The sequence below is a fragment of the Patagioenas fasciata genome, chromosome 1 (assembly GCF_037038585.1).
Source record: "Patagioenas fasciata isolate bPatFas1 chromosome 1, bPatFas1.hap1, whole genome shotgun sequence".
NCBI lineage: Eukaryota > Metazoa > Chordata > Aves > Columbiformes > Columbidae > Patagioenas > Patagioenas fasciata.
This window is the reverse complement of record NC_092520.1, coordinates 5,686,373-5,713,825: the sequence shown is the minus strand read 5'-3', so window position 1 is coordinate 5,713,825 and position 27,453 is coordinate 5,686,373. Positions and strand designations below refer to the sequence as shown.

The 27,453-nt window shown below is 40.8% G+C and overlaps 1 protein-coding gene across 12 annotated transcripts in view; it reads left to right on the top strand.

The window, feature by feature from the left end:
- Nucleotides 1–27,453, top strand: part of TENM4 (teneurin transmembrane protein 4) — a 1,673,798-nt gene that overhangs the window by 1,230,274 nt on the left and 416,071 nt on the right. For all 12 annotated transcript variants that reach the window (XM_071817725.1, XM_071817645.1, XM_071817681.1 and 9 more), the window contains one exon: nucleotides 2,391–2,491. The gene's annotated coding sequence lies outside the window, so the exon portion shown is untranslated. The remainder of the gene's footprint in view (nucleotides 1–2,390; nucleotides 2,492–27,453) is intronic.

The following is a 27,453-nucleotide window of genomic DNA, read 5'->3' as shown; positions in this document are numbered from 1 at the left end:
AATCATAGAGCAGTTACTGGAACTTAAATGTCCACCACATTACATTACTTTCCTCTTGATAGAAAAGAAGTCTTGAGGTAGCGAACACATTTTAAACCATGTTCAAGCCCAGTACAGACTTCCTATGTAACATCAAAGAAAGCACTTTGGTCCAGGTCTTCAGAAATATCTGAACAGCCAGTTGAGTGAGAAGGAAGCGCCCAAATTATATTCCGAACAACGTCCAACAGATATCACTGTTTGTCTTGTTCTGTATCCTGTGGTCTGGATTAAGCATTTAAATGCTTTGGGTACCTGATGCTTACTTTTTCTGGCATTGCTTTACACCTCATTGGGCTCAGTCTTTCGAAATGGCATTCAGGTCATGATATAGATATGTGCATACTGGCATATAAACATAGATTTTTTTTTTTTTTTAAAGAAGAGATGAAATCACTCTGATGGTGCATTTGATCAGCTATCGCAGAGATACACAGGCAGGCATGGCACAGTAACTTCCAGAAGAGAGGTGTAAATGCAAAAGCAACGGTAACCTCTCAACTCATAACCATGACTGCTAAAGAAACAGAGCTGATGCCCCTCTTTATTCTTTCTGTGCTGGAGCTTATTCACAAAAGTGGGAGTAATATCACTCCACTACCTTGTCAAGTAGTTTAAAAATACATATATTAAAAATTAGGTGAAGTATAGATATTATAGTGGTGGGGGACCACAAGTGTACCAGGGTCCTAAGAGTGGAGAATGAACAATTTACTCTCACCTCCTCATTTCCAGATCTCCCAGAAAAACATTCTGGTGAGTGATGGTCTCTTCTGCCTTTGTTTTCCCTTTCATTCAAGAGAAAACCAGTGAGAGAGGAGACTCACAAAATTAATTCAGATTGGCTTAGATAAGGACCCTGTGATGTTGATTAAAAATCATCCACAGGGCCATTAGCAAAATGAGGTAATAAATGAAAATGCGTTGAATCGTATGAGTTTTCTAGTGGGGGAACATCAGGGAGTAGTCTTGGGTCCAGTCTTCTTTAAACATCTTCATTCATTAGCCAAAAGACAGGAAAAAAAGTACATGTTAATTAAAACCACAGATGATCCAAATTAGGAGGCACTGCATAAATCAGTGAAGATAGAGAGATTAGAAACCTTAGGCAGGAAATCACAAAATGAGATGCAGCTTCAAAAAATGCATGTGGGGGAGAAATAATCTGTACAAGGACACAATCAGCAGAGAGGAGGGCTGTTCAAGAAGCAGAATTAATGGGAGGAAGCCAAAGGATGTGGACCATGGAGTAAAGGGCAACGTAGCAGAGCAGCTATTTAAATGTGACCTTTGTACCTTTTCAGTGGACAGCTTGGAATTGAAATTAATTTAGAACTGGCAAAATTAAAAGGTCAGTGTAGTTTTGGACTATATATGCAGAAACAGGTTGCCAAGGAAAGGTGTGGAAGCCCACCTCTATTATAGACTGCTACCACGTCATTCAGACTTTGGTTGTTTTTTTGTTTTTGTTTTCTTCAAATTCCACAAGACCCGGTGCACTAGAGTGCACATAAAACAGATGCATATCAAGCAAAATGGGTCACCTGGGAAAGATGCTGGCCCTGACAAATGTGGTTTTCAATAAAACCACACACACACAGTTGCTGCCATTGCTTCTCCACCTCCTCAGTCCCCATGGGACTTTCTCACCCTGAAACAAGGAAAGGAGCTAAGAGAAGGGGCTTGAGGCTGATTAGCTAATGAGAGGTGTAAGAGAGGAGGAGCCCAAGTGCTGTGCTACACTTCCTTTGAACAGGTTTGTCACAGATGCATCATTACTTTTGAACGGGCGTTCTTCGATACCACAAGCAACTTGGATAAGACAAAATTTTCTGCCATGGGTGGGAGCAACAAGAAGCTTCTGTGTAAGATATTAACCATTTTGCTCTAGCAAAAATAAAAGATTTAAGGAAGGAAATATTTCACTTAACTACAGAAATAAATTATTTCACTTTTTTGAGGACAGTAAAATCACAGAACAGGAAAGGAACAAGTACAAAGTTTCTCAGAAACCCTCGAAAATAGAACAGAGAAACTGGTAAATAACTCTTTTGGCAAAAGGATGGATATTCACACAATTAGCCAAAGAGATGTATTTAATTCTAAATGCTCTACAGAAAGCCTTAGCTTGTGTTTAACAGATACATTTATTTCCACGGCATGAAGAAGCATACATTAATGCAGCGCGGATCTGACATTACCCTAGGAACCACATATGTAAAGATGGCTGTTTTATGTGCCCTATTTGACTGTTAGCTGTTGTTTTTAATTCATTTGACACAGAAAATACATTAAAATAACTAAACAAATTTCTGAGCTTTTTTTTTTTTTTTATCTCTGTCCTTTTACAGGTAGACTGAGCATAACAGACGTCCAGGTTAAAACTGTATCCTACAAGAACAAGAAGTATTTGATGGATTATTCCTAGATTTTTCTAAGAAAAATACAAAAAGTGAGTACTCATTCCAGTACCTGGCATGTTTTAATTATGCTTGATTATTTAAAATCAAATTATGATAGTTCTTTGTTGTGCAGATTTCTATAATTGGAGTTGTGAGGATTTTCTTTAGAACATGTCTATTATTTATCCATGTTTATTTTTATTATTTGATAATGATAATTTACATTACAGTCCCAGTCAAGGGCTCATTTATACTGTGCCAGGCAGTCAAGAAACAGACATTCTGTACATGAAATGACTTACATCTAAGTACAAATCAAGAAGTGACAGACAGCTGGAGACCCATGGATGTTATAAGAAAGCACTGGCCAGTGTGAGAGGCAATGCTAACAGAGCATCTGCAACCCAGCCCTTGTCAGTGCTTTCTAGATATTACTGCAGAGAAAGAAAGAAGATAGCAAGGTTATATTTTAGAAACTTATGGGGAGGAACATGGAAGAAAATAGCACTCATTTGAAAATCTAGCACATAGACTGTGGAAAACGGTTGTGTAGGTTGGCTGGATGCAGACAACCTAGTTTTGATATAAATGGGGAGAGGAAATCGATACTATATCTGGGCAAATGGCGTTGGCATACAGGAAAAATCATCAGGGCAAAATTAAAGAAAGGGATTCTGCAGTAATTAAGAAGGCTGAGAAGATAGATTTACCTGGATGGGCATATAGAGATAAAAGGTTTTATATTATGTATGTTATACAGAACAGATCTGCAAGACTTCCATGTAACTGGGAAGTGTCATTGGGAAGAGGAGAGTGAGTTGAAGATATCAAGGTTATGGGCATGTGACAGGATGGTGACAATATCCACAGTGATAGAGAAGGAGGGTGCTTGCAGATCATGGCTGGGACTCCTCAAATGGAAAGCAAGCAAAGATGAGACTGTTGAGCACACAGAAAGAGAAAACGAGATAGTAGAGAAGTGGAACCATGACTCAGAAAATCACAGAATATTTGAGGCTGGCAGGGACCTCTGGAGACTGCCTAATCAAACTACCTGTTCAAAGCAGGTTTTCTTAGAGAACATTGCTCAGGGTTGTGTCCTGTTGGGTTTTTAATACATCGAAGAACGAGGACACCACAGCCTCTCAGCAACCTGTTCCAGTGTTTGACCAACCTCACTGCAAATAAGGTTTTACTAAAGTTCAAATGGAATTTCCCATATTTTGGTTTGTGTCCATTGCCTCTTGTCCTGTCACTGTGCACCACTGAGAAACGTCTGTATCCATCCTCTTTTTCTTTTACACACATTAATAAAACCCCCAGCTCTCTCATTCTCTCCTCTTATTAGAGATGCTGCAGTCCCTTAAAATTCATCATAGCCCTTTATGCAGCTTGCTCCCATATGTCCATGTCTCTTTTGTACTGGGGAGCCTGGAAAGGGACCCAGCACCTGGATGTGTCCCATCAGGGCTGAGTAGAGAGGAAGGATCGCTTCCTCAAACTGCTGTCAATGCTCTGCCTAATGTAGCCCTGGAAAACATTGACCTTCTTTGCCTCAAGAGTGTGTTGCCAGCTCATGGTCAACATGGTGTCTACTAGGACTCCTACCAGGTCCTGTTCTGACAAGCTGCTTTCCAGACAGCTGTCCTAAGACTGTGGTGATGCTTGGGGGTTATTCCTTACCAGAGTCAGGATTTGGCATTTTCCTTTGTTGAATTTTGGGAGACTTCTGTGGACTCACTTCTTTAGCTTGTTCAGGTCCCTCTGAATATCAGTGCAATCCTCTAATGTAGCAGCCATTCCTTCCAGTTCTGTATCATCTGAAAACTTGCTGAGGGTGCAGACTGGCTCATCTGGGTCATTAATGACAGGTTTAATAGTATTAGACCCAATATTAACCCCTGGGGTCCATCACCAGTGACTGGCCTCTGACTGGATTTTGTGCTGCTGATACTTTGAGCCTGGCAGTTTTCAGTTCACCTCACTGTCCATTTATCCAAGCCATACTTCATCAGTTTGCAATAGGGATGTTATGGGAGACTGTCAACGCATTACTAAAGTCAAGATAAGCAACATTCACTGCTCTCTTCTCATCCACTGAACCACTCATCTCACTGCAGACAGTGACCAGGATGGTTAAGTATGATTTCTCCTTCATAAATACATGCTGACCACTCTCAATCAACTGCATGTCGTTCATGCATTTAGAAATTATTTCCAGCCTTATTTGCTCTATCATCACCAGGGACTGAGGTGAGATTGACCATCCTGTAGTTCCCAGAACCCTGCTTCTTTCACTGTCTGAAGATAGGAGTGACATTTGCATTCTTCCAGTTCTTAGGAACCTTACTCAATTGCCACAATGATTTCAAAGATAATTGACAGTGGCCTCACAAGGACATTGGCCATGTCTCTCAGCACTCATGGGTGCATCCTATCAGGTCCCATGGACTCGTGCATATAGTGTGCTCCTTAACCTGATCCTCCGCCATCAAAGATATGTCTGTCTTTCTCCAGATTTTCCCACCAGTCTCAGACACCTGGGATTGCAAAGGTCAAGTCTCACCAATAAAGACCAAAGTGAATGAGACATTTAGTATCTTCTCCATGTCCTTTGTCACAAAGTCCCCTGCCCCATTCAGCAGAGGAGCAGCATTTTCCCTAGTATTATCATCTGCCTATTGTTAATATTGAAGTTATATTTGGGCGTTAGATTACAAGGGAAGGGAAGGGAAGGGAAGGGAAGGGAAGGGAAGGGAAGGGAAGGGAAGGGAAGGGAAGGGAAGGGAAGGGAAGGGAAGGGAAGGGAAGGGAAGGGAAGGGAAGGGAAGGGAAGGGAAGGGAAGGGAAGGGAAGGGAAGGGAAAGAGGAATGAGGCAGATTTATCAAAGAGGAAAAAAATAGACAAGATAACCCGAAGAGAAATTGAGATAGCCAAAGGAGGGCAAAACATCAAAAATGAGAGACTGAACAGTTGGCTGCTTTGGGCAGCTGATTAAATAGGGAGGAAATGTATGAAAAACACATTCTTAAGATCTGGCAAAGGAGACCGACTCTTTAGAGATGTTGGCAGGTGAGGTGCAAGATATGGAAGGCAAACAGAAAAAGTCTAAAACAGACCTGGAGGTTGAGGTCTGCAGTGATTGTAAAGAGTGTGCTGACTTTAATTAGACATGAAGGGGAGAGGAGAAAGTGTTTTTGGAATTACTGTCCTTACAAGGAAAGTCTGGTGGTTTTCTGTTTTGAAAGAAATAGGTAAAGGGTGAAGCCAGGCTCTTCTCGGTGACAACCAATGGTAAGACAAGGGGTAATGGGTTCAAACTGGAACACAAGACATTCCACTTAAATTTGAGAAGAAACTTCTTCTCAGTGAGGGTAACAGAACACTGGAACAGGCTGCCCAGGGGGATTGTGGAGTCTTCTACTCTGGAGACATTGGACTAGATGACCTTTTGAGATCCCTTCCAATCCCTGACATTCTGTGATTCTGTGAAAAAGTGGAGAATAAGAAGTTTTGGAGGGGATTGGAGAAAACGGAGCAAATGGGAGGTCTGAGTAAGAAGCAAGTACTGCATCTTAGATAAAAGAGTAAAGATGAGGCAATCAGAGAAAAGGAATGGAAAATGGCACTCAATGGGAGTCTCTTATAGTTTCGCACAAAAGAGACTGGTAAGATCCTGTACACAGAGAGAGGTGTAGACAACAGGAATGAAAAGCCCCAAGGACAGAGTCAAAATGGTACAACGTTTTCAGAAATTTGCCTTTAGGCCAGAAAGCTAGGGTGGATTTTAAGTGGGTAATAGGTAGAATTAAAGAGCAGAATAAATTAGCAGTTGGGAAAGATCATCTGATCAGATTTCTCCTCAAGGTGTTTCAACATGTGAGAGAAATACCTGGGTGTGCAGATATTTTTTAAATGGGTACTGAGACCTAAATTAAGAGCTGAGTAATCCAGTCTTCCTGTTCAGGCAGTGGGACAGCGCTGGATCTCTCGAAAATATCTAGTCCATGCAGCACATGAATTGCTTGCAGACAAGTCTGTCTCTCTTGCTTTCTCTTTGCTTGTAGACTACTGTCGAGGGTAACTAGACACCTGAATTATGCATGGCCATTGTCCAAAGCTAGATGGGAAGACTGCAGGAATTAATGTCCCTAAGCCCTTATTTCTCAGCTGTGATGTGGGGTCAAAGTTGCCCTTTGATATTTGTCTTCTCTATTTAGATTTTTAAGAGCTTTTCAACTGGAAGGTTTGCATACAACACCTAGTGCTGCAGATGAGGGCTGGGGCACCTACAGGCTTCTGCCACACAAAGAAGTAAGAATCATAAAATCATAGAATGTCCTGAGTTGTGAGGAAATGTTAATCTCAACCTGGAAGGTCTTGACATGAATGATTAATGAAATGCCTGTTAAAGATAAAACTACAAGTATGGTAGGGGAGAGTTCTAAAACTCAGTCTTGTATATTAAGTAATATTTAAATGAAAATGATGTAAAATTATGTTGATTTGCAAGACAGAATGGAAGTTGTTAGTGAACCAGAGTTTTAACTACCAGCACTGTACAGATACTGACATAAATAATAGGAGGCAGTTCCCAAAACATGATAGCTCTGCCTGAGGGTTATGTCCAGGAGTTCATTCTTTACTCTTTGGGCAAGAAATATTTGCTGCTGTAAGGAATTAAATAGCTTCTTTCCATAATAACAATGATGACTATGGGAACTCAGAACCTGTTTCCTATACATACACATGTATAAAACATATATCTATATATATATACATATCTAGCTTGCCCATATGAAATATACAATGTGTTGGGGTTTGGGTTAATTGGGAGTATTAGGGATGGTGTGAACTGAAATGTTGTGTCTGTAGCCAGGATTCAAAATAGGGAGATCTCACTGCAAGATAAAGACAATGCATCAAAGGAAAAAAATAAATAAATACATAAATCAAAAGAGGTGAAAAACTGTCAGAAAAATAAGTGTTTTCAAAGTCAAGGTTTCATGCTAAGTAGTAATAGTATAATGAGGTGATAGCCTATGGCAAACTGAGGGGAGTGAGGAAAGGGAGAGGACATCTCTAAAATAAAACTCCTCAAATTGCTAGGAGTCACTGAACATGACAAGCTTTGTTTACTACGAGGTAGGTAAGTTCACAGGACATATCTAGATGGCTTTTTACTGCAGGTGCATTCTTACTTGTCAACATAATCTGAAGAAGGTTTTGTTTATAATGTTTGCCACTCAGTTTTTCTTAACTTTGATGCATCTAATAACCTTTTTGCTGCCAGCTAATCTGATTTGTGACAAAAGGTCTGAGGGTCAATAACAGACCTCAAATCAATTATTGTCTGTGGAATCATGGCATTTTTCCCAGTAACATCCAACTGGGCAGTGGAGTCAGCCATGCCAGCTGCATGGCAATCACATCTCCACCTCAAAGGACCAGTCCACAGACACCTCCCAAGTGTGGCTGGTTGGTCCAGCACTGTCTGCTGAACGGAACTCGCGAAAGTCAATACACAGAGAAAATGAGCGTGAACAGTACAAATAATAGAGGCTTTTAGTTTACTCTCTCGTTAAAATGAATAAAATGCCTCAGGGTAGGTAGAGTACTTCTCGGGGTGCTTTTCAGCCAACATCTTTATTTTGGAGCAGCCAACATTGATCTGGAAACGGGCTCATTTTCAGAGTTGCTGTTCACTTGCAGCTCTTGATGGAAACTGGTTAATTGCTGATCAGACTATTTTTACTCAGGTGAGAAAAGACAGCATCAGCTGGTGGGCATTAAGTCCCCAACTTGAAGATGCTGGCTGTTGTTGGCTTTCATGCCATTCTGCTACATCCTCTGCACTCTTTTCCTATCTATTTTCTTGTTATTACCCCACAAGGCAACTCTTACTCATTTTAGGATGTTTACAAATGCTTTACATGAATCATTTTTTGGGAATCAGTTTTGTAAAAAATCTCCTTTGTCAGGATAATGAGAAACTGCTACATAATGTGTACATCTTTTCAAATTTCCTTAAGTCCCCTGTTTTCTTAGCCTTGATCTACCTGTCACAGGATCTATACGACATATCTTCTCGTTTACACTACAAATCCAAGATAAGTGTCTTTACCAACAGTATATTTGTACAGGATCTAACACATTGGGCTAGTGATGCACTTAAAGCCTCCAGGTGCTACAGCTGTAGAGACGGTATATAATAACAGGGAGCTGCTCATTCTCCCACAAGGCATCTTGTTTCAACCCACAATACAGAGAGACATTATTTTAAAATGTTCTATTTATTCAAAGCAATCTGTCATGCAATGTTAATTAAGCATTAATTGATACTTATGTCTCCGAGGCACAGATCATAATTTTTCTTGAATAACCCTTGAAGTCTGGCTGAAGATACTAGAGGAAGGATGAAACAGGCTGGTCTTTGTGACTACTAGTGGCATTATTTATTTATTTATGTATTTATTTGCTTATTTGCTTTTGCTGCCAAGTGCATCAGTCTTTATAATCCTCTCCCCTCCCTCCCATTATTTGCCAGAGGAGGAATTGGCAAATCAATAGGAAGGATGTAATTAGCAACTTGGCTGTGGGGTGCATGGAGTGGTGGGCGTAGAAACCAGTATGAAATCAGAAGTTTAATACAAAACTGTTTGTACATTGTCAGTCAATCATTTTCTCCCTGTTTAGATTTATGAGTGAGTTGCAGATGTATTTCTTGGACACATCAGATTTTGTTTTTCTTTTGCTTTGCGGCAGAAAGCTATTTTCAGCCTAGGTTTTGTTCCTCCTGTTGTGACATGCAGGAGATGTGATCTCACACCCTCCAAAGAACTCATTCACAACAGCAATGCCATAACAAACATCCCGTCATTACACTGTTTGGAAAAAGAGGTAACTTCATATCAGTGGAACCGCCTTTAGCTGCGGATATAGAGTGTCTCGGAGAGATATTCCCCTGGGGATACTTATTGCTCATCTCCTTGTAGTTTAAAAACGCACCAGAATATCATAGCATCTTCCTTCTGAAAACCATATGCTGTTTGGGGAGCATTAATGACACAGGCTTAACCCACAGCCTGCACAGTGCAACACTGACTACACATACCACCCACCTCTGCGAACAGACTGACTTGTCCAGACACTCTAACGTAGTTTTTTTCTGCTCTCAAGATCTTACTGAGTTGCTTTCAGGGTTCCTTTATGTATCTCTGCAATGTACAATGTACATTATAGGCAGATCTAACAGTGCCACGCATGAGGCCATCACAGCTGGTACATTAAAAGTGCTCCACTCAGAGCCTGTTACACAGGACAGTACAAATGTCTCAGTGGTAGATATTGCATCCTCTGTTCCCTCTAGTTTGTTGTATATCTTTCCTTGCAGCAGGGGGAAAGACTGTGTAGCTCCTATTAGCACTGCAGCATTGTCTCATAGCAAGACTGAATCCCACCTTAATGTGCCTAAAGCTCCTCGACACTCCTCACTTTGCAGCTCTGACTGATCAGCATGGTCCATGGTGCCATATGCCACCCTTGGAGACTGTGAGAGTGCTGGTTTGTCACCTACAGCTAAGGTACAGACAGTGGAATCCACTGTGGGCTCCAGTGGGAAATATGTATCCAGAGATTTTCATCCCAGTTTGCCCCTGTGGGCTCCAGTGGGAACTGTGTGCCCAGGGATTTTCACCCCAGTCCTTTTGCTCATCCATGTTGGCCAAGGTAAACTGACTCTGTTAATGGTAGAGCTCTGGCTGTCCCAGGCTAAACCTATTTTAATTTACAGATTCTAATTAGATGCTGCCTGATAGGGTGGGGAGGATGGCGTGAAGACAGAGTAAAATTTGCTTTGAGCCATGTAAGAATTAATTCTCCTGAAGAATTAATTCAGTTCTTCTTAATTCTTCAGAAGAGCGCAAAATGTTCCTGTATCAGTCACAGAATCATAGAATCATTTTGGCTGGAAGAGACCCTTTAGATCATTGAGTCCAACCATAATCTAAATCTAGCACTGAACCATGTGTCTAAGAGCCTCATCTGTATGTCTTTTAAACCCCTCCAGGGATGGTGACTCCACCACTGCCCTGGGCAGCCTGTTCCAATGCCTGACAATCCTTTCCATGAAGAAATTTTTCGTAATACCCAATCTAAAAATTCCCTGGTGCAACTTGAGGCCATTTCCTCCTGTCCCATCACTTGCTACTTGCAAAGCTTTTCCATCTAATTTTATTTCTAATTTTTCCACTGCATATGACTCTATACACAGCTCTGCTTCTGGGAAAGTTTTTTGGGTTTTTTTATGCCTTCTTACTGGGGTTAGGAAGCCACTGCATATCATACAGCAAAACAAACAGGAAGGTGAGAAAGAGGCATTCATCTCCCATGCAACAGGATAACACAAAACACAGAAGTATGGAAAAACAAATGAAAGTGAGTTATAGGATCTGTCCTCACCTGGTATAGGAAAGCACCCTTGAGTACAGCTGCTGCAAAACTTTTCAGCATGTGTTTTGCTCTGGCGAGGAGTCCCATTAAGTCCTAACATGAAGGACAGACTTAAATAAGGAAGGCAATTTAAAATACACTTCAGCAGGCGAGATCCTTCCCATGGCTACATTTTGTAACTACAGCATAGTATTACCAGGGATAGTAATGAACAATCATAAATTTGATAAGGTTTGTGTGCCTTTGAAGTGAAGCAGTCACCTTTTTCACTGTATTGCTAAATTAAGGCTAGTTGGATTTTCTGTAATGGATTCCAAGGAGACATGGCTCTTATCTGGTCTAGGCAAAGAAGTAAGTTCTTTATTTTAACACATTTAACCTGTTAGAAGGAATGGACAGTCTGACTCAGCTGAAAGTACTATCCTGAACACTTATTATTAGCAGTATATTAACCTAATGCAGCCTTGTTGAGAAAGATAAGTACGTTAGGTTTTAATACAGAGATCAGCACTGCTGAATTACAGTTCAACTCAGAAAATACAAGTAACAGTACGTGGCAGCCTTCAGAACGATCTTCCAAATCTAGCTGAAAAAAGAAATACAAGTGCCTGTGAGAATGGCAGCCCAGGTACAGAGAATCTAAAGGCTGGAGAAATGTTTTTTCTGAGCTAGACATCTGGCTCAAGGAGGTTTGTTCATCCCTGCATGATGGAAACAAATTGGTTTATCCAAGGATTGCTAAATATATGGTGCTTGTGGGGAGGAGAAGGGAAATGCATGCCTAAGGCATGTACGTGTTTCTACAGAGCATTCAGTCCTTTCGGGAAAATAAAAATTAACTTGGCCAGGCTCACGCAGAGTTGCTGCCCTGTCCAGGAAGGCACACAATCCACCTGCAATTTTCACTGCTGAGGAACCGGCACTTTTAAGTGCAATTAGTGGTTGCTAAGGAGTCACACTTCTGGCAGTCCCACCAAGGTCAGAACAGAAAGAGGTCCCTAATACACTTCTTCAACAGGCAAATGTGGGATATTCTGCTTATTTTTTACAGAATCTTAATTCACCCGTATTAGACCACGTGTGAAAAATCTGCAGCTGTGCTAGGCAGTGCTCAGCTGCAATATTTGCTCCAAGTGACATTCCCAGTTCTGGTCAGTGATGCTGCAAAGGATGCTGGTGAAATGTCCTTGCTCTCCATAAAATGTGTGATTTGCAGGCATAGGTGGTGGCCTTGATGAGGTTAAAGGACTTTTTAACACTTCTCCTACACATGTGTTTACAAAAGGAGGCCATCCATGACCCTGAGAGTCTGAGGACTTAGCTTCAAGCTGTCATTTATCTGTATGGTGTTTGAGTTTCTCTTTATTTTCTTAATTTTTTCTTTTTTTTTTTTTCTTTTCATTTTAAAGGTGTGACTTTTTTTCCTGGGAAAACATTTGCAGCCATAAATCTCATCAAAATCTCAACTGATATCTCATCTATTGCTTGACATTAATTTCAATCCTTTCCACCAAAGCTGTCTCCCCACAGGTTTCATTGTGCTGGGGGACAGGGATTTGCTCATCCCACCCCATTGCTCTCAGAGAAGCCTCTGGGTGTTACATAATGGGAAGGCACACAGGAAATTTCATATTTTTGTAATTAAATGTACTGGCATAATTTCCATGTTGTTCCCCCTTTTTTGAACCTCTCTCATCTCTTCAACCAATTCATCACTATTTCTTTGGTGATTTGTTAATGCACTTGCCCCACTATCAGAAGCTTCAGAAAATCTGAGAATAAAACCATTGGCAGCTGTACAAGTGGGGCTGTTTTTCCTGTTCGCAATTGCCCTGCTTATTTAGAGAACCTGCAGCAGTCACTTCTATTCCAGGTGGCTCTTGGAGAGGGGACATTGTCTTTCTTTCACTACACTGACCACCTGTGGTAAAAGCAAAAAGCATGTATGTGATGACAAATCAAAAAGCACATATGCAGGGGCATTGTTTTCTGTTTGGGCAGGGGAGTTGCAGCACTGAGCTCTCCAAGGAAGAAAGTGGGCAGACCTCTGCGGGAGGTCAAAGAGCTGATGGTATCCTAAAAACCACCCTATCGGGCATTATTCTGTACACATTTTTTGGAAACGAACTCAATTAGCAAACCAATTCAATGAGTATAAAACTGAAAATCTTAAAAATGTTAACACTGAGGTTTGCTGACAATACTTTGGGGCAACAAACAGGCATCTCTGAGGCACTTCTGAGAGGAATATTTTGCTTTCCGTGTCGGTATGTTGTATTCTTCTTCACCAAAATATGTTAGCTGGACCTGCCACATGTTGAAAATGAAGCAGTGGAATAACCCCCCCAAAAAAGTAACAAAAAAATCCAAGAGGCAGCTGGTTTATTTGTTTTCTTGCTCTTTATTTTTTTTTAAGTCCATAGTTACATCCAGGGGGTGAACTGAGAGATACAACTGGGACATGTACTGCCTCGTGATGGCATGACTTGCTGAAGCGACAAAATGCATGATGTTTTCTGACACATGCATATTCTTAGCAGCTGCTGATGAGACCGGATGAGTGGTAGTGCAATTGTTTGCTAACTTGGGGATGGCTTCTGATACGGAAGGTATGCAGAACTGTCTTTGAAGTCTGTACTAACCAGGCACATATGCAACTGGGATCAGCAGTGGGTGTTCATTCTCCAAGAACACCTCAAAGATTGTGTCAAAAAAACCCAGGAATACAAACATAAGGGCAATATCTTTGGAACCCTCTCCAAGTCATGGCCGTCTTGGAGTGCTGAAGGTTCATGTGGATGTAGGGGTTGCAGGAACTCATGTGTTGGTTGTAGCTTTGCAATATTCAGCAGCAGGATATGGATTTGGGACTTGACTCTGGGCCCCAAATTGAAAAAGGGTCTTTTTGTTTCCCCTGAGATGTTTTTCCGTAGTCATGTCAGAGGAATTGTAGTAGAACTGACAAGTTCATGGCTTTCTGAGACATCTTGGGCTTTCTGGGAAGACACCTGTGTCTTTTTCCACTTCTTTTTTGGCCATTGCCTTTATTTTTCCAGGCTTTCATCCAAACTCCACGAGTCCATTTTAAGTCTTAGATCAGTTATCCCCAGTGACAATAAATGTATTTAGAAAATCATCTGGAGACCCAGATCAGATATTTTAAAAAAAACAACACTGCACTTCAGCTCACCCAAGCCTGGACCACTTGCGCCTCCCTTATTTTCTTCCTTTTTTTACAAGAATTTTCATAAGAAAAGGTAGCTGTTCTCAGACTAATAACACTTCTCCTCTCTGTGTCTATCTGTTGGATGAGGACGCTAATAGCAGAAGAGAGATAATTGTGCTTTAATTGGGTTCTGCTTGTTCAAAGAAGGAGGGGGCAAGGGATGCCTTTTGGTTCCCATGGCCTTCTAGATAAGTTTCCACATAATGCCAATTAACAGTAAAATAAAGAGTATGCAAAACAGATGACAACTGCTGCTCACCAGGAATCATTCTTTTGTGACTAAAACAATGGGGCCTTCAACCAAGGGTGCACTTTTTGCTGCTGTAGTTTCCCTTGACTTATTATTGCATTTTGCATAAGATTTGCTGCCGAATGGATCGAGCCTCGAAAAGTTTAAGATGAATGTGACAGTGGGAGCTTTCAAATTGTATATATGCGTGTGTGTATTTACGTGTGTGTGCACTTGCCAAAAGCAGAAAGGAAAGTCAAATTAGGTTATTATTTTCCCCTACAGTTATTTTTATTTTGTTTTTATTTCAAAGGGAACTATTGTGTATGGGGAGGGGTCAAGGGGGTTTTTTCTTCTCTTTTTTCTACATTTTTTTTTCTTTCTCCTTGTTTGTTAGTTTTAAGGGTAATTATTCACCAGGGCCTTTTCAACTGTCAAACGCAACAAAAGGTAATCCGGCCTCTTCTCTTCCATCCCCCCACACCCGCCTTCTCCTCTGACAAAAGCAGCCTTTGTTGGGTAGTGTCATCATTTCACAAAGATCCCTCTTCGTCCCACAAGTTAGAAACACTCTTCTACTTTATATCAAGGCAACCCCTCATGAATGTTTGGAGACTTGGGATGTTGCAGCTGATGCTCTGCCCATGGACAATTTCCAGCTTGACAAATTAGGCTCTGATAGATGCTCTCAATGCTTTCTTTTCCTTCAAGCAGGATGTCTAGCTTACTACATGAGCTGGTTATCAATTTATCTACAATACGCAGCCTGGCATTAATCAGTCTCTGTCTAAAGGGTGGTCCTTAACCACTGGCTTGAGTTCACAGCTCCATTTGACTTCCTAAGTTGTGTTTTCTTTTTTCTTCATGACTTGCGGCTCTTTGCTTTTGAGGAAGTGCATAGTGGATAGAACACCTTTCAATACCAATGCGTTTTGCAGATAGAATTATGCTACTTCTAAACGGATCAATATATGCCAGTCTCCACCTTCATATAAATATTTGCTTAGATACTGAATTGATCTTGTCTTAGATTTGCCATAATTTCAGTCTACGAAGCTATAATCAACTCCTTGATAATAAAAAGAATGCATCAACAATTACAGTAATTCACTTCCCCATATTCAAGGCTATTGTAGAATTTTACTGATAAACTCCTGTTTTCAATCAAATTTGAGGTGCAAAAATCAACAATGTGCACCAGTTAATGATGCCGGAGTGCTTCATATGTGGCATTTTGAAGTTATATCAGCGTCAAGGCATAAGTGATTTCTGAGGGGCTTTTATCTGATGTGGAAACTGGATTTTACTAAAAATGTACCTAAAACCTTCTCTCAAAACTCATACTGAATACGGTCTTTGCAGGTATGAGTGTACTTTAAAATTTCTGGAGGTTTCCAACAGCCAGTTTCTTGGAAACAGAAGCATCTAAATATGTTTCTCTCATATATTTCTCATCGCCGTGTTCACTTAGCATTTTTAGCACTACCTGTTAGTGTTGAGTTATATGCGCTAAATGCTGGACTTCCCATCCCCAAACACTTTTTTTCTGTATAGGCAAAATAGACAGGAAAAGCGTGTCTGTTAAAGAATGTTATTTGTATTCTGCAAGTGGCAAATGTGGTCTGAGGGAGATTTGTACTCTCACAGTGTCATAGGGGAAGCCTTTTAAGGAAATAAATCGAAACATCTCAAGGTTTGTTCTGGTCCATGTTGCAACAGGGGAATTTTTTTTAGTCAAACACAGGCACAGGAGGAAATTCCATCCTTGGAGATATTACAAACTGGTTTAGGCAAGGCCCTGAGCCACTCAATCTAATTCCACAGTTAACTCCAAGTTCAAACCTGGCCGTGCTGTGAGCAGGAGGTTGGACTAGGTGTCCTCCAAAGGTTCCCTCCAAACTAAATTACCCTATGATACTCTGAACTTCAGAAGTTCCCCGTCTGCTCAGCAGATATGTATGTGCTTTTGAATGTAATAAAATCCCAAAAGAAGGAATATCTTAGTAAACAATAATGAGAACAGTTTTGTAGATAGATGCTGGTACGTACATTAGATGGCAAGTGTCATGGATTATGCTAACCAGAGGAAAGAACTAAAACCCCTTCACTTTCCCAGTGATTATGTGATCGACCATAAGACAAGATTCTGTGTCCTTATGGTTTTTGAAGTTTTAAATTAGTGTTATTTTGAAATATGGCATTTTTTAGGTAAATCCATTGTCATGGTTTAGCCCTTGCAGGCAGCTAACCCTTACACAGCCGCTCGCTCACTGTCCTGTAGTGGGATGGAAGAGAGAACTGTAAGGGCAGAACTGCAAAAGATCATGGGTTGAAATAGTTTAATAGACAAAGCAAAAGCCACACATACAAACAAAGTGAAATAAGAAGTTCCTTCACTACTTCCCATCAGCAAGCAGATGTTCAGCCATCCCAGTGAAAGCAGGGCTCCATCACACATCATGGTTGCTTGAGAAGACAAGCATTGCACCTCACCAGCTACTATGAAGAAATTTAACTCTCTCCCAGCCCAAACCAGCACACCTACCCCTGGCTAGTTTTATTTTTTCTGAGCTAGACTCGGCTTCATGGAGTACATCCTAGAATCTGAAACACCTGTCCTCATCCTTAGCAATTTAACAAGCCTGAGAGTGCTTTTCAAATATATGTGTCGGGTGATCTTCTGAATCCATCCCAATATCTCTACATGTGTGGTTGCATCCTTTATTAAAATGGACCTCTAGTGGAAGTACTGTACAACACATGGTGAAGGAAATCACCCTCTATAGTGATGAACCACATGTAAAAATGAAAGCTTTAGGTGGGTCAAAATATTACATAAGTAATGAACAAATTTCTAATTATGTCAAGGAACAGCCTGAACACTTTAATTCCCAATAAAGGTTCCTTGGGATTTTTATAGCTAAACCAAATAACATTTGGTTTGATGTCTCACTTGAAATTCTTTCAAACTCTGCTACACCCTAATAGATTTTCCTAATTCAGAAAAATATCTGCTTAGGATTGGCTTTTCCTCTCTAAACTGCCGTTAGCGTCATATATGGATTGGATGCCTATTGTATACTGCAGGGTGCACCTGTCCTCGCAGAGCTTCCATCACTGCTTGAGTATCTCATATTTCGTAATGAGACTGAAGCACCCAAAACCATTAGTAAACTAAATGTGTTGTGCTCTTCTGGAGGAAAACAAATAGACTTATTTTACTGATAAGAAAAGTGAGGTCATTTTCCAGCTGATGTCTGAAGTTAAGCACCTTTCACACCGCTTTCAACTGTAAAACGATGGAACTACTGACGGGTCCACAGTGCTGGCTCTTTACCTTCACTTTTGATACTCAGACTTTCAGCTCCCGCCATCCCTCGCTCAGTCCTCAGTGCCGGCTGTGACAATATTTCAGGCTTAATTGTCAGGAGAGCAGAGGCCCCTGGTAATCATCAAACACAGCGAGTGCGCAGCACCTTCCCAGTCCATTTAAAGCCTGGCTTTACATGTAAGCTGAAGGTGACTTTTCTCAGGCTTGTCACCCAAACGTGCTGCAGACAAATGAGATCCAGACAGAAAAATAAGAACTGTGGAGGGGACCTGTGCACATCTGCTTGCTTGGTCTCCAAAAGGCCTTGCAAACTGTTTGGCTGATAATGTGAACAAATTGGTATTTAGGGCCTGGAGTCTAAATCAAAGAAAACACATGGAAAAGCACCTAATAAGTAGCACTCATCATCAGATTATCACTGGTTCCAGAGCCTGCAGGCCAGGATCATATTCCATTTCCTTTATCAGTCCCACCAACAGCTGGAGCCAACACTTGCATGTGGAGTTATCCCTCGGGATTACTTGCCACCTCTTTATGTCTGATCATTAAAAATAAAAATTCCTGACTGAGTATTTCCATTAAAAAATCAAGTGAAATAATTTTGACTTCTGTTTCTATACCAGCATGCTGGACACAATCCAGAGATGTTGCCCATGGGTGAAGTAATGAATTATGCAGAGCAATTAACACCTGAGGGTATCTCTGCTGGTGCTGTAGGGTTGTGTGTGTGTCAGATCACATGAGAAGAACCATCCTGCCCCATGTACACCTGACCCCGCTTTCGCTTGCTTGAGGGTCAGCTCCCAGCAGCCAAGCTGGCACCAGAGATTAGGGACTCAGCTGCACAATAGCAGATGGAGGGCTTTATTCTTTACTGATGTTACAAAACAAATGAAAAATACAGGCACTTCCTTTCGGAGTGTTGCTCCCTTCATGGTCAGCAGTTGTCAGGGTGGAAAGGTGGAAATGATAAGGGGTTGTCATCCCTTGCATGGAGGGTGGTGTCTTCTCTTGCAGAGCAGCCGTGCAGCCTTTGGGAGCTGAGCAAGAGGGGGACATGTCCTGGAGTAGGGATGTAAGGCATAGGAGGGCAACATCAACACTGGCTTAGGTTGCCCAGAGAGGTGGTGGATGCCCCATCCCTGGAGACATCCCAGGCCAGGCTGGACGGGGCCCTGAGCAACCTGAGCTGGTGAAGATGTCCCTGCTCATGGCAGGGGTTGGACTCGATGAGCTTTGAAGCTCCCTTCCAACCCAAACTGTTCTATGATTCTATGATCAGAGCAGTCTCTTCCAGAAGAACTGGCTCATGTTTCTTTTTGTCAAATAATTTTTATAACCATTTTTTCATAGGATCTTAATAACCATTTTCTGATTAGAAGAAACAATCCAATTCCATTTTCACACTACAATGAAATAATGAATAGAAGAGTTACAGCCTGGAATCACCCCGCTTAATCCTATTTGAGGCAGTGTTTGTCTCACCTAAATACCCCTAAATATCTCTTATAAACTTCAGGAAGAAAATGGCATTTTAAATGGCCAGTTCCTCTCGCCTTCAGTGAACATATAAAACAGGCTAAATCGAACAAAAAAGTGTAACTTTCTGTCTATTTTCTATACATAAGGGGAGTCTAGAAAACTAGCAGAGTGCAGCTGTCTCATGAGATGAACCCCATTTCCTACATCCCTTGGGCTTTCTCCAGATATAGACATCTCCAAAGGAGATTCATGGGTCTTAATGAGAAAACCAGCCTCAGGAGTTTCCACTCTGTCTGCACTGATTAACAGAGCAAAACCCAGGCCAAACCATCTTCTTACCCAGGTTTGTCTGCCAGGTTGGGTGAGATGAAGCTGAACCCTACGTTCTCCAAAGGCGATGTGGCTGTGAACATTGCCTTAGTGTCTTCTTTGCCTTCCTCAAGACAAAGTCCGCCACCTTCCACTGCGCAGCCGCACAGCCAGCACTCCAGGAATGCTGTCTCTTGGTTACCATATGGAAAAATCATTTAAAATTAACCTCAAGGCTTCTTGATGAGTGTTGTGCATTAATTGATTGAAAAAACTATAAGTAAGCGATTGCTAATGGGTGTATTAATCATAGCAGGGCACACAACTTGAGAACATTAAGATAAAGACCCCATTTCAAACATAGAGAAAGATCAAAGCTGGCTTGCTGTCCTTTCATGCTGATGGCTTTAAGGGGATGTTATCCAAAGAGTGGAGAATTGGTGCAACTCAGCGTAGACTATTTTAAAAAAGGAGACTAAAATCAAACAAAAAGCAGGAAAAATACCAGAATGTGTTGATACGAAAACCTGCGCTTTTTGCAGTGTGCTTCTTAAAAACACGGAGGAATTAAACTTGGTTTTGAAGTCTTGTATCTCACGCATTTGTATGTTCATCCCAGGGAAACACATGATCTGGAGGTGTTAAACTGAATAAGTTCTTTCAGTTTCATCAAATAATAAAATACCAACATGTTGATTTTCCCAGATTTTGAATAACTCCCATGGGCTTGTTGAATGCTTACAAGACCCATCTAAGCTTTGGGACCCAAGGAATTCAGTAGATTTCAAAAAGTACTTGGTGATTCATAGAGGCAGAATTTGCCTTGTCTTCTTTTTCAGCTCTCTGCAGTGCAGACATTCACATTTTGTCTAGTTACCCTGGACGTCATCTACAGTCAATGAAGGGAAAGGGACTTCTGCAGAGCTCTTTAGCTGACATATTTTATGTGTGTGTATTAGGATAAGACAAATTGCACCTGTAAAACCATGTAGATAACTATATTGCAGACATTTTAATGTGAGTGGAAAATCTGCACCCTTTTTATTATTTGAACTGGGGTCTGATGTTATCATTGTGTCACATAGATTTGTGGTCTCTGTAGTCTACCTTTCTTATGATGATTACATATCTTCTAACCAAAATAAATACAACTGGCTTTTTTAATGCCCAATTACATTGAGAAGTAAAGCTTGTGCCTTTGTTCTTTATCTCAGCATTGCTCTTTAACCTCACAAGAGGCTCAATACTAATAATCAGACCCATTCCCCATAAATTTTAGCAACATTGACTCCTATTTAAGCTTGTGGGAGCTCAGGTCATTCTTTGCTTCCCATGGATGGGCTATGGGGAAAGAGGGAGCTTGAAGAGCTGGAGAATTTGAGGGACTCACATTTTGATGGTCTGAATAGGAAGAGCTGAGGATATTACAGCAAACAACCTATTTCCTGAGGAGGTGGGAGAAAATTTTCCTCAAGAGTTGCCACTTACAAACTATTTTCCTCTCCACAAGATTTAAGAAGAGGCATTTTTAAATAACATAGCACACCTCCTCTTCAACTGGGAAGCTGAGATGCAGTGTGAGTAAGTGGTTTTGAGAAAGCATTTTCCTGAATCGGTGTTGAAGCTGCAGATAGTACTAAAAAAAAAGCGCCTAAATCCCAGTCACAAAATTGCTCTTTTTTTGTTGATCCTTGTGACCAGTCACAAAACCAACGCACACTAAAAGTTCCAAAACTGCATGTTAAAAAAAAAAAATGCAGCTAGCTGTGCTTCCTAGTACTTTCTTGGTGGTAGTGAAGATTTGATGGGGAGGTAGACAGAAGGATGGATGCTCGAGTGGATGTGCTGATCTGAGCTGCATAGTGTTGCATGTTCATTACTAAAGGGTGGGCTGAGTATTGCATGCTGGGGACTGAATGCCACCTTGAAGACACCTCTCCCTGACAAGTTCAGTATGCATATGATGGCTAGGAAATTGTTTAGGAAGAAGATTGCTCCAAGGGCTTTGCTGCTGGACACTGTGTGGTTCCTCTGCAGTGACAACGGGAAACATGGTAGATAAGACATGGTTTCATGGGCTTCATTCAAATGCTGGGCTGACTTGATCTAATATGCTATATCAATGTCAAGTCACAGCTTTGTTAAACGTTTACATATGCATACATCTATATGGAGTAGAGCCTTGAAAATACACACATACACCAAAAAATACAAACCTTTTTGGCATTTACACAGATAAGGCCATTTTTATTGGCAAATATTTTGCTTGGCATGGATTCAGTGTGTACTAATAGCTTAACAATTTTGGCAGACACACCAATGAAAAATGTTACTGAACCAGACCCAATTATGTGTATAAAATGTAAACAGTTGTGTCTGCTGGGGATAACTGCAGTATGTTGTCAAGCCACGGCTGTAAATTACATATGGTAGATTGCCTTAAATTTGTTTTCGACAAATGATCGTCTGATGAGGTTATTTCAGGGCCACACAAGTGATAGAAGGACATTATCAGCAGAGCATACCGGCATGGCTTTTGTTTCAGCTCGTGGTCCAGCTTTCCAAAGTTTGGCAGCTCTGACATAAGTTTTGGGCTGGTGTTCTGCTGCTCACTTTTAGTAGAGCCTCCATAATATCTTCACGCTGAAGTTATAATGAGTTAATTCTCAATAATTATTTCTTGTTCCACATAGTAGCCATCAGTGGAATATCTATTTAGGTTATTTCTTGCTCTGAAAAAATATCCTGTAGCACTGGCGGAAGCTGAAGCTTTATAGCAAAGCTTTGAAAGCACAACAAAGCTCTTTCTTACCTCCTTTATGCACTGATTTTGCTAAACTGGATATGCACATGATGTTGAAACGACCATTCAGCCCTCATAGCTAAAAGGCAGCTCTGGAACTGGCTAAAAACGCTTTCAGGAAGAATTCGAGTTAAGCTGGGCTGCAATTAGAGAATTGCCATGTCGAAGGTAGGGGGAGGCTGGGCATTGGAAAAAGGGGAAAAAAAAATAATGAATCTTTTCAGAACATGGCAATGAGGAGACCCCTCCAGCCCGGCACCTGGTGAAACCATTGAGTACACCCTCCTGCCAGCTTAAATTAGAGTAACACTGCAACACAGCAGGGTCCAGCTAAAAGCAGGCAGGGAGGGAAGAGTCTTTAAAAAGAGCCTTTTCTGATGCATTCAGGTAGAAGAGTGTAAAGTAAATAACGAAGCCGAAGGGCAGAGCACAAGAGCGTGACTTTGCATTCCTTTCACTCCCGCTGCAACATCGCCGAAGGAGAGCACAAAAAATGAAGTGCTGGAGGATGCAGAGTGGTTTGCATCGGTGGGGAAAGGAAGTTTTGAGCATTAGCTGTTTTGAGCAGAGACCACCACCAATCACCGCCCTTATCAGACTTATCCAGAGAGCCTATAAACACACACACTTCAGTAAATGGCATGTTATAAATATGAGTGAGTAACGGCATGTGGAAAAGCAGACAGGCTGTTATTTATCACCACCTTTCTACGATCATCATATTCTCATAGAAGGAGGTAGCTATTAGAAGAGGTTATTGACAGGGCTTTCTCAAGCTTCATATGAGTAAGCTTAATTTTTAAATAACAATGGCTTATTTATTTAATAGTTTCTAAAATCTAATTTTCATCAAAAATTCCCCAGCTTTGGAAGTTAATTTACTTCTTTAGTTCTACAACGACATTGCATTAATGGTTTTTTTCAGGTATCTGCTGACATAGGTAGAGAAAGCAAAGGAGAATTATTGTTGTGTTTAATTGGAAAATATGGTTTTTCCTATTGATCCGATTGAATTTTTACTTGTATATAATTACACACATTGTAAAATACATCTGTAATAAGGAATGAAAATTGAATGTGGAATAATAATTATACGACACAGAAAATAAGAAAATATGGACTTGGCTCACTTTGTGTCAAGTTCAATGATTTTTGAGCCATATGAGATAGGAAAATATAAATAAATTATAGGTTTAGACAAACATACTGTAATTCTTTGAGTGTACTGATACAGAATGGGGAACTGTGCTAGAGTACAATTAAGGTTCAGCCAGAGATTCATTAGAGAAGAGAGGACTGAGAGCAAAACTTTTCAAATGTAGGGAGTTGTTTGGTTAGTGAGGTTGATTTTGGTGCAAATACCTACTCCTCCATGAAATGACATATAATGACTCCCAATGTGCTTTAAATGCACATCTTTCTTGCCTTGATGCACTTTCACTTCTGAATTAGGCTAAGAAAAAATGAAAACTATATGGAAAATGCTGAAATGAGCAGCAGTTAGAAAATTATACACAGCGCCAAATCTCTTGGACTAAAATACAAATTCCACTGGCTGGACCAGAGCTGTGAGTAACTATCAGCAGGATGGGAGATAGGGAAGGGAAGAAGCCAGTATCACCATAATAACTTTCAACTGCTACTTCAGCTGTCAGTGATAAATAGATTTTATTTGGAAAATTCTTGGACTCGTGATTAGGTTGAGTCTTGGATTTCCTTGTCATTCCTGTTATTTCATCTCATCTCTTCAGCCTTTGCAGAATGGGTTTCACATAAAAACTAGCTGGGGCTTTTTAATGAGGTTTTTCTTTTTTTACAATGGGGGTGGTGAAACAGTGGCCCAGGTTGGCCAGAGCAGTGGTGGATGAACCATCCCTGGAGACATCCCAGGCCAGGCTGGACGGGGCTCTGAGCAACCTGAGCTGGTGAAGATGTCCCTGCTCATGGCAGGGGTGGCACTGGGTGAACTCTGAAGGTCCCTTCCAATCCAAACCACTCCATGAATCTATGATTCTGTTATTTTAATTGCTACTCACTAGTAGACAGGAAAGTCCTCCCCTGTTGTCTTCACCTTCAAAGCTTTGTGCAACTTATCAGCTTCCTTGTCCTTCCAAATTTACTCCTTTCTCTTTCCCTGCACAGTTCCTGTCTTTTTCCTCTTACCCAACATTCATTTCCAGGTTACCCTAAACTTAGATCTCCATTTCCACTGAGCAGACACATTTTCTTCCCTGATACTTAAATGTGTTTATATGGAGCTATATGTTCATGAGGAGACATTAATAATAGATCTATAAAAGGTGAGAAAACCCTCAATATTCTTAAACTAGGGAACTAGACCATCACATTCTGCTTTCCCAGGTAACAACAATGCTGAAGCTGAGAAACTTTGAGAGAGCTGCTTTAACATCAGAATATAAATCAGATATATTTCTATTTAACACATGCAAGGAATTTGTACTCTGTTTTAGTTTTAAACTGTTGATTAGGGATAACTGGAGGTTACTGGCTAGTTGTTCTAATATTAAAAGTAATGTTTATCTAAGTATAGGTAGGTATGAAAAATACAGATTAAAAGGGAGGACATTCAGTAGACCAAATTTTTGGACATAGTAAGTGTTACTGCTTACTTGACAGACAGCCTAGTTCCTTTCTCTGTGCCTCACACATGATACAGAGATCACTATAGTAATTGTTATTATCTGGCCTACGGTGGGAGAAAACTTGCACACTATCCAAGCTTATAAATTGCATTGCTTTCCAACTCTGCCATCACGGCAAAATTTTGGTGGTTATAACCTCTTAGTCTGAGCCAGTTAAACGAGGAAAAGTGGCAAAGTCCATCAGTGATTTGCAAATATGTGAGGAGTGTCTGATTGCACAGTGACCTGATAGCACAATGCAAACATCAATAGACTGATCATCAGCAAGAATGATTTACAATAAGGCTGAATCCTGTCTCTTTGAAGAAGCTGATATTGTTATACAGCCATAATGACTGCTATCCTATATTTACTATACTGACTTTTATTTAAAAAGACCCTAAGAGTTTTTTCATGTGAATTGCTCACATGTTTTTAACCCACCATCATTTCGGGGTAAGCAGGTTTACAAGCAAAAAATAAATGGTTATAGACAGAAATTTTTACCAAACATAGGAAAAAATATTTTTAAAAGAAAAATACTTATGTTGTTTAAACTTCACAAAAAGTCTGACAGATTTAGTGACACTTTAATCTTCACGCAGAAAAGAATAAAAACCCACATCCAAGGAGCTGCATGCAACTGAGTTTGCATCAGAAAGATGGAAAGCTGACTCAGGAATCAGAGATCTACCAGTATCTTCACCCATCATTCCCAAAACTTCAGCTCCTCTAGTTATAAACATTTTAAACCGGTCTAAGGCTGATTTTAGCTGCCTGTTTTATGACAAAATTATTAAACTACTGAAAGTTCCTGTTCCGCTTCAGACAGAGTCTTGATTCTGAGCATACATCGCATATAAACACACAACTTCTTGATGTGTGAATTGGGGGATCTGAATCCCACCCAACTACCCTGGAGATGAGGTAGAATCAGAAATTGTGGGTCATTTTCTGACTTATCCATGATGGGAATCACACGTTAGAGATATTCTTAAATCAGTATTTGGTGACCTGCTGTAGGATCTGAGGTATTCCCCAAAATCCATTCTTGCCCCTTCAGATTTTAGTAGGAACTATCAGTTCTTAGGGAACAATTTTGCTGCACATTTTCCTGCTGAAATCAGTGAGAATTTTTACTAAAAACCTAGCAGATATGCATTAAAGTTGCACTGAAGCCTGGTCATGCCCAGCACTGTGCAAACTTATAGTAAAGTAAAATACTTATCTGACCTCCAAGAATGTGTAAGATAAATAGGAAAAGCATTGCATTCAGACACGAAAGCTGCGTCGGGCTGTAGACAGCAGCATCCCAGGGAGAAAAGCAAGTCCTCTGGGCTCTCTGATAACACCCTGTCCTTAATTTTGCGGTGCATCGCTCATTAACTGGATTAGCTGATTGACTGGAGATGCTGTGCCAGGAACACTGAGAGTCTCTCAGATTCCAGGTTGCAAAAGAATTTTCCCTGGGTGATATTAGCAGGGATGACAAAGTTTTTTCTGAAAAAGATGGTGGGTGGTCCATTGAGGCATTTTCACAAGATATTTCCCACCCTTACAGGGGATTTACAACACCGGCCATGCCCTTAGTCTGCCCTGTTTTTTATCTGTGGCCCCGTATAGATTTTACCTCTTGTGGTTATAGGTACTGAAGGTCTTTGCATTGTTACACTGTCTAGAGGAGTGATTTACGACTTGCGCTTGGTGTGTGCGGGTGGATGTTGTGTGGGCAAGGGCTTGGTTTTGTTGCTGAATAACTTGGTGTTTGCATTAGAAACCTTCCTACCAAACCAGGCATCTTTGGGGTGGGGTTGCTGCGTCTGATGTGGGTTACGTTGATCCCTGGAGGAACACTGGGTACATCAACTGAATGCTTTAATTGAGGTGGGTCCTAGCATTTGATATAATTTCCTGTGACTGTAGGGGCCTAGACATGAAGGCAGTCCCTTCTGGTACTCAGGGTGATAATAGCAACCTACGAATGGTGCTGTGGCTCTTTTTTACCCAATTCTTTCTGCATTTGCTACAGAATAAAACAATAGAGTGTGGCGTTTCAGCTCTCTTGTGAGTTTATCCAATTACTGTTTTCCTTCAAGCTATATAAATTGTGTGCATTTAATATTTAGTTATCTCCAGACTGTTTACACTAATTTTCATTTATACAATGCATCTAGTAACAGAGGTAGAGTGCATTTCTTTTTCTATTCCTCTTTTGAATGAAAGCCTTGAGGGAAGCCCGCAGTTTTTGATCGTGCTCCACTTTGATGTAAGCAAATGTTTAAGTTATGCTCTGGCAGAATGTCTGAGACTCATGTTCATGAATGATGCAGGATTTGTCCTCCTTCCTCAGTGACTCTATTTATAGCCATGAGTGTTTTTATTTTCCATGCAGTCATGAGAGAGAAGGTGAGAAGGAAGCAACCACAAGTCCTTTGTCTAAGCACAGCTAAATTTGTTCTTGCACTTTGCTGTGTTTTATATTCTTCCATGCTGTGTTTCATCCATCTGTCTATAGACCAGATAAAGGTTGTTTCCCAG